We start from the raw sequence: 9,902 nt of genomic DNA on the forward strand, positions 1-9,902 counted from the left end.
ATATCTCCCCGCAATGCAGACAACATTGGAAACGGTGTGTGGTGTAATTTTGAGTTTCACCCCAACATTTTAATACGTACACGTATTAAAAGAAACAGTACAGGTAGAAATATCTAATCCTATCTGGGGTTGATTACAGATGACCATGGGCGGCAGAAACCTGTTACCATCAGGTGCACTGCATGGTCGTATGTTATAACGAAAAGACTCATTTTTGACCAAAGTAAAGAATTAATAAGAAACACAAATAGTGTCACAATTGGTACTGAAATCCATCAAGAAAAAAAGAATGCCATTGAAATGTTTGAAAGAGGTACTAATTTTTTCTTTTAAACCTGGTTTAAGTCCCGGAGCCCGATTTTTAATCTAGTTTCAATCCGCACCGCAAGTCCCACAAATGTAAATAAAAAGAGTATTAGAGCTTTGTTCGTTTGGTCCATTTTTATGGATAGGAAAAGTCATGTTCTTAAGCGAATTACAGAACATAGCTGTAGAGAAATCTTTTTCAATTTCTTCTTGGATTATGATAAATCTACTTACCCGCGGCTTTGCTCGTGGTCAGAGGTTTTTAAATATACCTTGGGAACGTTGTCGGGATAATCCCCGACAACGTATATACAATAACACATATTCTAAACAAAGCCAAATGTATTTATATACATTGTTTATACGTGTGTAGCATTCCTTTCATTCCGTAGCACTGACCATACGAGTACCATTCTTCCTTTTTTTGTGTGTTTATGATAAAGGAGTAGCAGACAAGCATGCAGTCCACCTGATGTAAGATAAGTGGCTACTGCCGCCCATGGACATCTGTAATCAACTCCAGATAGGATTAGATATTCCTACCTGAGGTCGGCCACAGATTCGCCGCTACCCCTGAGGATTAAGCCGGAACGCCTCGGAAAAGTATGTCTCCCTTACCACACCCTTCTCGTATTAGGGTGAAATAGGTGTGAACTTACTCGTATTAGGTAGAAATAGGTGTGGCGGTGGTGCCGCCGGAGTCGAACCACAAAGGGTTCTACCACCTTCCTGACATATTACCTAAAGATGGTTATATTGTATACCTACGTATGCCTCGTCTAAAACATATAAGCTTTTAGGCTTCGAATATGATTCCATCAAATCCAAATCGCCACAAGCCATCCATCACGCCGCCGGCTGTGGGATCGAACAGCGTTTTGATTATCGCTTTCCGTGCACTAACATCGCCAGTAATTTGCCATCGTGAACCGAACGCCCCTTCTGTGCTTCTATTAGAATTATAAGACTTAAAATTGACTTACACTTAAGTTTTAGTTTGAATTGAAGTTGCACTTGCACTTAAATTTAAGCTTGAAGAATTATTATTAATTCTAATTATGAATTATGGCTTGCACTTAAGTTTATGTTTGTCTTAAGTTGATCTAAGTTTAATAGAATTTAAAATTGGCTTAATTAGATTGAAAGGATTTTTAGAAATGTAAAGAACACATAATATAAACGAAGCCAAAAATACATTGTGTAGTATTCCGTTTATTCGTAGCGCTGCATATGTTATAGGCAAACTCCGAAGCTCCGGCGCTCCTAGGTTGGACTGGTCAATCCTCAGGTCAGACTGAATGACTTAGTCAAAGCCCAAACAAATGTAAATTTTCGGCCTTTGACTAAACAATTTTCGTCAAACCTGGGAGAGACTAATTTGGTCAGGCAAACGTCAAAACACAATTTTATTAAATCGGGGTTTAACGAGTCAAACTCCGATATAGGTATGAAGTGTCTTATCTTCGTATATTTGGAAGCATTTTATCATTTAAGCAGCTTTCAAGTCTTAAGAACCGCTTAACTCTGCCAGTTCTGACACCTGATTGGTCAGCTTACGTGATTTTCACTTTTATATTTGAGATGCTTTGAGAAAATGCCGTGTGGCATAAGGCCCACCTTTTGTACGATGTGCAATAAAGTATAAAATAAATAAATAAATGCTTTGGAATATACGGAGGTTAGTTTGTAAGATTAGGTATAAAAAAATAACATTTTTAAAATTTTGATGTTTATTGTTTTAATAATTTAAAAAAACCTAACCTAACCTAACCTAACCTAACCTAACCTAACCTATATATATATACATATTGAATCAATTTTTAAATTGTCTTAAAACATTTTTGCTTATTAATAGCTTTAATTAAAAAATCCTGCTTGGGGCCGCCCGTATAAAATTGCGAGGACCTCTCAGCAGTATAATCTTGTAAATCCGCCTTCAGCGGAAAAAAAAAAGACCTAACCTAACCTAACCTCACTCATCTTCAATTTTACACAATTACACGCCCGCACGCTCAATGAACGAACATGAAATGACAAAACAATCGGTCGGAACACCGCGAGAGATATTATGAACCTGTTTAAACATGTTCAGATCAACGTTTGACCGAGTTTTGCAGTCGCTTCTAGGATTGACTAGGCCAAAACCGAAACAGAATAATTTACTTTCGACGTTTGACTGAAAAGTTAGGAGCTCCTAGGTTTGACTAAAAATACTTCAGGCAAAGGGCGAAATTGAAATGTATTTCGGGGATTGTCTGATGGCTTTGGCCAAACCTAGGATAAACCAGTCCTTCCGCGAAGAGACTGTGTATCGGACTTTGACTATAACACATATACTATCCATCTTGTCATTCCAACTAAACATGCATACGCTATATACTTATTTCTAGATACATATTACATAAGCTAGATATGATTCCATCATAACCCAAATCGCCACAAGCCATCCATCACGCCGCCGGCTGTGGGATCGAACAGCGTTTTGATTATCGCTTTCCGTGCACCAACATCGCCGGTAATTTGCCGTCGTAGAACCGAACGACCTCTCTGTGCCTCTCTCAGCACTATAATACCTTTAAAATTTGCTTGCATTTCAATTTTAGCTTTTGTTAACTTAGGTTAAGTATTATATGACTTAAAATGGGCTTAATTAGGTTGAATTAATTTTAATAAATGTAGGGAATATTTAATATATCCTTAAGTGAATAAAGCCAAAAAACATGGTCTATAAATATGTAGCATTCCCTTTATTAGCAATTATTTATTTATTTTATTTATTTTATTGATCTAATTAGAACGGCCGAGGCCACTTACACTAACTAGACAGATCTAACATACTGACAACTCACAAAACTCCAAGCATACAGACATGATCAGCTTCCAGTCATCAGCAAGCACATCACAGTTCGGATAATGATCCATGAGCGCGTTCAATGTCGCAAGTGTGAATCAAGCAATGAATTTGCCATTCATCCTGATATTCTCTAGACACGTATAAGTTATTTTAGTTTATTATAACCCACGTCTATTATAACCCAAATCGCCACAAGCCATCCATCAACTCAGCTGTGGGATCGAAGAGCGTTTTGATTATCGCTTTCCAACAGTTAGATCGAAAAATACCGGTTTGTTGTATGGAGATCACCTTTAATATTCAAATTTATTTTATTTTTAGTATTAGTTGTTATAGAGGCCACCGTTATGCATCTTCTGTAAAAAAATCATTTGTCTATCTATTACGGCTCTGGAGATATAGCCCTGTGACAGATGGACAGACAGCAAAGTCTTAGTAATAGGGTTCCGTTTTTACCCTTTGGACACGGAACCCTAAAAATCGTGGTCGTGGGAAGCAGCAACGCAACTTTGGCCAACATTGAGTAGGAGTTCTATTCTATTTAGCGTTGATTACATAATGTCCATTATCAGCAGTTTCTATTTACAAAACAATATAAAATATACCGTTAAACTCAAATTCGAAATTTATCAAACACCCAGTAAATTTGTTTCTATTTGTGTTAAGTTATTTACTTTAGAAGTCAGCAAGTTTAAAACTCCCATCTTTGATAGAGTTAGAACTCTAGAAGTATTTGAGGTAAACATCTTCGTTAAGCAGAACTGCCAAACTAATGAAGTTGACAAATGCTTGGAATTTTGTCGAAAATAATGTTTGTGTACTGAAATCTTAGTAATAAGTTAGGCTTGTTTATTTTTGTTGGAGGAAATGTCTAATTTAGCAATGTTGAAGTAGTTAAAACTTGTTTTGTGAATGTAGATAGATACGATAGGGCAAATTATTACTAATATTATTATTATTAATATTGTAGGTGGTAGAACCCTTTGTGGTTCGACTCCGGCTGCACCACCCCCACACCTATTTCTGCCTAATAACAGCAGTGTTAGGTGCTGCTGTGTTCCGTTTTGAAGGGTGTGGAGACATACTTTTCCGAGGCGTTCCAGCTTAGTCCTCAGGGGTAGCGGCGAATCTGTGGCCGATCTCCGGTAGGAATATCTAATCCAATCTGGGGTAGATTACAGATGTCATGGGCAGCAGTAGCCACTTACCATCAGGTGGAATGCATGCTCGTCTACTCCGACATTTAAAAAGAAACTTACCGTCAGGCAGATCAAAATATCATATGCTATTTCAATCTATCACGTCCAGTTTACAGAAACTTTAAAAAAGTTGAGAATTTGTGTAATAATTAAAATTCTACACACATATCTCAATTGGGTAAACTCTGGATAGAATTTTAAGGAAGGGATGGTTTACGGACGTCCAGTGAATTAAGGCTGGAACATTTTAATTTGCCCTCTGACGTTGGGCTCAGAATAACTTATTCACAAAGATCGTTACACGAGGCGTGTTCCACTATAGTTCCGGGGCCAGAATAGGAACTAGTATAGGGAACTGCAGCAAATTTGGAATACTGGTTTGTTTTTTGGGAATAAGTAGAGAAGAAAATGGCTTAGCCCAATAAAAAAGACATCAAATGGTTAGAAAATTAATAAACTGTAATAATAAAAAGAATAAAACATAACGAAAGCTAAGAACATTATCAAAATTTCAACCTAAAAAACTCCAAAAGCTTCATTTGACTTATGGTGCAGATAATTTGGAATATAGTATTCCAAATTATGATCACCTTTTTTTCTTTGATTTTGCTTACAGTTTACCCAACTATTTTTTATTTGCTTACAGTTTTATAGTTTTTAGTTCTTTTGGTAATAATTTTTATAACAATATAGCTTACATTAATATAATTATTAAGTAATAATCAGTCACAATTTGGGTATTCCAAATTAACAACATGACATCCTACACCTAACATTTCATATCACATTTTTAATTTCAGAAATATTAACAAAATAAAAGTAAAACCATTAACTAAAAAGGTTGCTTATTACTTTTAATAATTACAATAAATATTTTATGTATCATAGTAAATAATTATCAATGATTGCATTCTTACCGAAAAAAGTTTGAAATTTAACGCTTAACTACTACGAGCCTGGTAGCCGGAATGTCAAGATGACGGCCGGTTTTTAAAGCTCATTTGCTTCGTATGACGTGTGACGATAAGTTTACAAGAAGAAAGCACAGATAGCACTTATAATAATTTGTTATCCAAGGTATTCCAAGTTACCTGCAGTATTCCAAATTTGCTGCACTTCCTCTATCTAATGCTTATCATGAGGGGCGACTAAAAGAGGGCTTTTAGAGTTACAGCTAGCAAGAGTGGGAGCACAGCGGTATGTGGGACCGCATACCGTGGTTCATACCAGACCATGTGGCAAACGTCATGTTCACCTGGATGGAGTCGACGAGGTAACATACTCTGACTACTCCTTGAATACCGGGTAGGTTTTAGCGACCAGCGGTAAAAGTCCACTGTAGACCGGTGTCCTCCCTCTTTTTTATAATATAGCAGACGAGCAGGTAGTCCACCTGACTATAAGTGGCTGTTGCTGTCTATGGACTGCAGTAGTCCACCCCATATAGGATTATATTCCTGTCTGAGGACAACCACAGATACTAGCCTTGACACCCTTCAAATCAGAACACAACTTTGCTTAACACTGCTCTTCATCATCATCAACCCATTACTGTCCCACTGCTGGGTACGGGTCTCCTCTCATAATGAAAAGGATTAGGCCATAGTCCACTACGCTGGCCAATTATTTTCTAATAGGCATACCATAACATAACATAACTTTGAAAAATCAGAGGTGCATGCTAGGGATTTGAACATCGGACCCCTCGATCGAGAGAGTTCCTTAACCACTAGGCTAACACTGCTCTTAGGTTGAAATAGGTATGGTGGTGGTGCCGCCGGACTCGAACCACAAAAGTTTTTACCACTTTCAAACCCTCGAAAAAAATGGATCCCTCTGAATACGCGTCAGTTTTATCGGACGCCCTAATATTTCTAAAATGTAATCAACTAAGCCCGTCCAATTAGGTCATCCATATAGGTACTAAAGATTTATCGAGTTCAACATGACCCGAGCTAATTACAACCAGGTCACCTGTACTGATGATGGGTTTAATTTCAGGGTACCAGTGTTAATCGTTCCAATTTGTTTAATTAAGCCAGTAATGAACGTAGCTATGAATTCTTGAGTCAATAAATGTTGAATTTGGGGCGAAATGAAAAGAACTGTAAACGGATTACCGCGTATTTTCGAGTTATTAGGTATTTTAGAGAATTGGTTGATATTTTTCGAGAAACTAAGAACAGGAGACAGGAAAAAACTAATGAAGTTAATGAATCTTTATTGGTCACCTTTTGGCTTGTACAATAAGATACCTTCATAATTATTGGTACACGACTATTAAATCTTTACCAGAGTAAATCGAGTAAAGTATTTTACGATTTTGACATATAAATAAATAAATAAATTTCTCGAGAAAATAAGAACACGAGATAGGTGAAAACTAATGAAGTTAATTGAATCTTTACTGGTCATCGTTTGGCTTGTACAATAAGATACGTTCATAATTATTGGTACACTACAATGAAATCATTATCAGAGTAAATCGAGTGAAGTATTTTACGATTTTGACAACCAACAAGTTTTTCTTGTTAAATTACAATGACGGATTTTTTGTACAGTACAATAAAGACTTTATATCTCAGCTAAATAGCTTAGTTAGCTGTTTTATTAATAGCTCAGACTCTTTACTAAACAGCGCTGTTCACTTAGCTTCCTGTATGATATTTAAAATAGCAAATTACCTACTACCATTTGGTCTGTAGTATTTATTAGATTATTGTATGAATGGGCCACCTTCACCTCGCCAGTTCATTAAATATTATATTAGTTACGATTTAACGATTGGTTAATATTTCGCGTTAAATACGATTTAAAATTTCACCGTCGTAGAGTCAATTTACCCTGATGATGCTCCGTTTTGAAGCGAAACACGTGTTGATGGTGGTATGTATGGTGGAGTATATTTTTTAAATTTTGCATCTGCACGCATTCTATGTGGGAGGGAGGGTACATACTGCATGGTTTAAAATATATACCATCAAACATATTAGTAGCGGATTGTTGCGAAGTAGTTTTAATTCTAACTTAATAGTCTGACATATATATTAAGGTCAAGATAACCAAATTTTTAGGGCCACAATATTTTTTTAGAAATACAGGCAGTATGGAATATAACGTCTGTGTACCCTCTAGTACAATTAAGGTTGTTATAGCAAGCGGCCGGTGGAATTGGGTCAACAGCATCCTCCACTGTCGACGCTTGTCAAATTCACAACGGCCTTTAGATTAGGCTACTGTTATTACTGGTACAGTACAGTTATTACTCGTGAATGTGAATTTGAAGGATTGTTAATGATTTTAATTTGACTGAATTATGTTATATTAAGAGGGAAAAATATCCTGACTATTTTTTCGAAATGGCATATTATTTGCGTGATAAAATAGTACACTATGTAGATTGTGTAGGTTCGATTCTTTGTCAAGTGAATGCATTTAGATTGTTGTTAAATCTAGCTTTGTCTTTATTTGTGTTATATGCGTGTATGCGTGTTATGAAATAAGAATGCCTCCTGCAAATGATACATTTACAGGGGGCATTCTATTTCAGTACCTACTCAGGATCAGCAACGCATATGTGACAACTCCGAGTAGAACTCTTATTAAATTATGATTTACTAGTAAGCTATTACAACTTAATATAATATTTAGTAAAGGTCCTTATTCCTGTCACGCGTGTTTAAGTCTGCACGCGTTTACTAATTATACGCGTGTCCAACTCAAAATTATGTCCTACTCGCACGCGAGTAATACGCGCACAAGTGTCACACGTGTCGTGCTACTTACATCGGCACTTCGTGACATGCGTGTAAGAGTAAACATGCATACATTGTTCAATCAAGAATCGCATTTAAGACATGAGTAAATAATACTATCGCGGCAAGTAAACCTTTCAACACTTTTCACTAGAAAACGAATCAAAAACTTTATTAACAGCGACAAATTACTACGGGACAGTTCGAGGGTTCATGTAAACAAAATAGATGCCACACTTTGATACGGACCCCGAGAGACGTGTTAAGTTATTCACGACCACATCAATATTTCATTTCCACTCTTAGACCCTTAGACTCTATTAGGAGTTCAGTTTTCCTGCTTCACAAATTACGTCGTACATACGCTCTTTACATAATTAATGAGGGGTCTCTAATGTGATACTCGTCAGTATGACAAGATGGATTTTGTATTTAGGTGACTATTTTTTACCCGACTGCCAAGGAAGGGTTATGTTTTTCGCGCGTATCTTGTATGTTTGTCTTTCTTTATTTGGTCGGATCTAACAAACGGCTGGATGACTGTCGACAATTAAGGTGTCATTATATTTGTCTCAATGACCCGAGTATCCTTAGATAGGTATTAGAAAAAAAAACGGAGGTTATAAAAAAAACACACACACACACACACACATATATATATATATATATATATATATATATATATATATATACATATAACAGCAAGGTGATTGACTGACTGACTAACGTTCAACTTAGGTTTTATGTTCCATACTGGACTGTTTTCTTAATTTTAGGGAGCCTATGTAGAACGATTAAATTAAAAACTGCGTCTTTAAGGTGACCGATATTGGTTACTATCACGTGGGCGATAATTATGTTATAGCTAAGTGAGGTAACAGATGAACGACAGTAAACTTAATACACGAGTGACAATCGACGACCGTCGTTGGCTCGTATATTAGACCCCTAAGCTACTGGGCAGCTGTTTAATCCTGCAGATTTAATAGATGCCATATATGTGAGGTAAATAAGTAGCTTATAGATATAGTAATAATCTTTTTTTCCCTCCCAAAGTTAAAAAAGCCTAGAGAAATTGACAAATATTAAACATTAGTGGGCAACAATTGGTAAAGATTGCAGCAACGAAGGCAGCACCGCTACGTCGATGTGGCCATTGATGGAACAGTCTTGGGCAATTTGGAGTTAATAAAAATAAATGACTTAATAGGACCACACAGAAATTGAAGTCAACATTTCAATTGTGGTAGTACCTGACAGTGTAAGTCATAGCTCGCCACATCGATCTCCGGCAGGGACAATGAAGGCAATGAATCGCCGGGACGAGCCGACCCTTGTCAAGTCAAAGTGTCAATCGGATGCTCGATTTTCATTTATAGACACGGTTAATAAAAGGTACCGCTTAGGGCGTGGTTAGAAGCGGGTTTTTATTAATTGAGATAAAAATAAATTTGTTGGTTGATTTTTATACAAGGAAATGTTTTTTTGTATAATTTTTGTTGTTGTTGTTGTTGTTTGTTTGAAAAATGGAACGATCATGCAGTCCTTCTGTTTGTAAGTAGTCAAAGATTAAACAATAATTAAAGAAACGTTTTGAATTCTAAGGCTATGTTGAAAGGACGAGCAAGTGGAAACACCCGGATAACTTATTACTAACCACAACGGTTAAAACAGAACACAGGAATGGTTCATACTGCTATTATAAGGCAGAAGTAGGAAAATAGTTGTCGTTTTTGGAGTATAACTACAAAGCATCGACTGCCTTCAGATTCTAGTACCATCCATACC

At 36.5% G+C, this 9,902-nt stretch overlaps 1 long non-coding RNA gene across 1 annotated transcript; it reads right to left on the reverse strand.

Moving 5' to 3' along the window:
* Nucleotides 1-1,533: 1,533 nt before the first annotated feature.
* LOC140744991 (uncharacterized) lies at nt 1,534-2,638 on the reverse strand. The gene is made up of 2 exons (XR_012102610.1): nt 2,263-2,638; nt 1,534-2,092 (listed from the first exon to the last, which is right to left on the reverse strand). It is a non-coding gene; the product is annotated as an uncharacterized LOC140744991 (long non-coding RNA).
* Nucleotides 2,639-9,902: the final 7,264 nt, after the last annotated feature.

This window comes from Epargyreus clarus, unplaced genomic scaffold (genome assembly GCF_041222505.1).
Source record: "Epargyreus clarus isolate Ecla_fem2 unplaced genomic scaffold, WU_Ecla_fem_2.2 ptg000002l, whole genome shotgun sequence".
Lineage (NCBI taxonomy): Eukaryota > Metazoa > Arthropoda > Insecta > Lepidoptera > Hesperiidae > Epargyreus > Epargyreus clarus.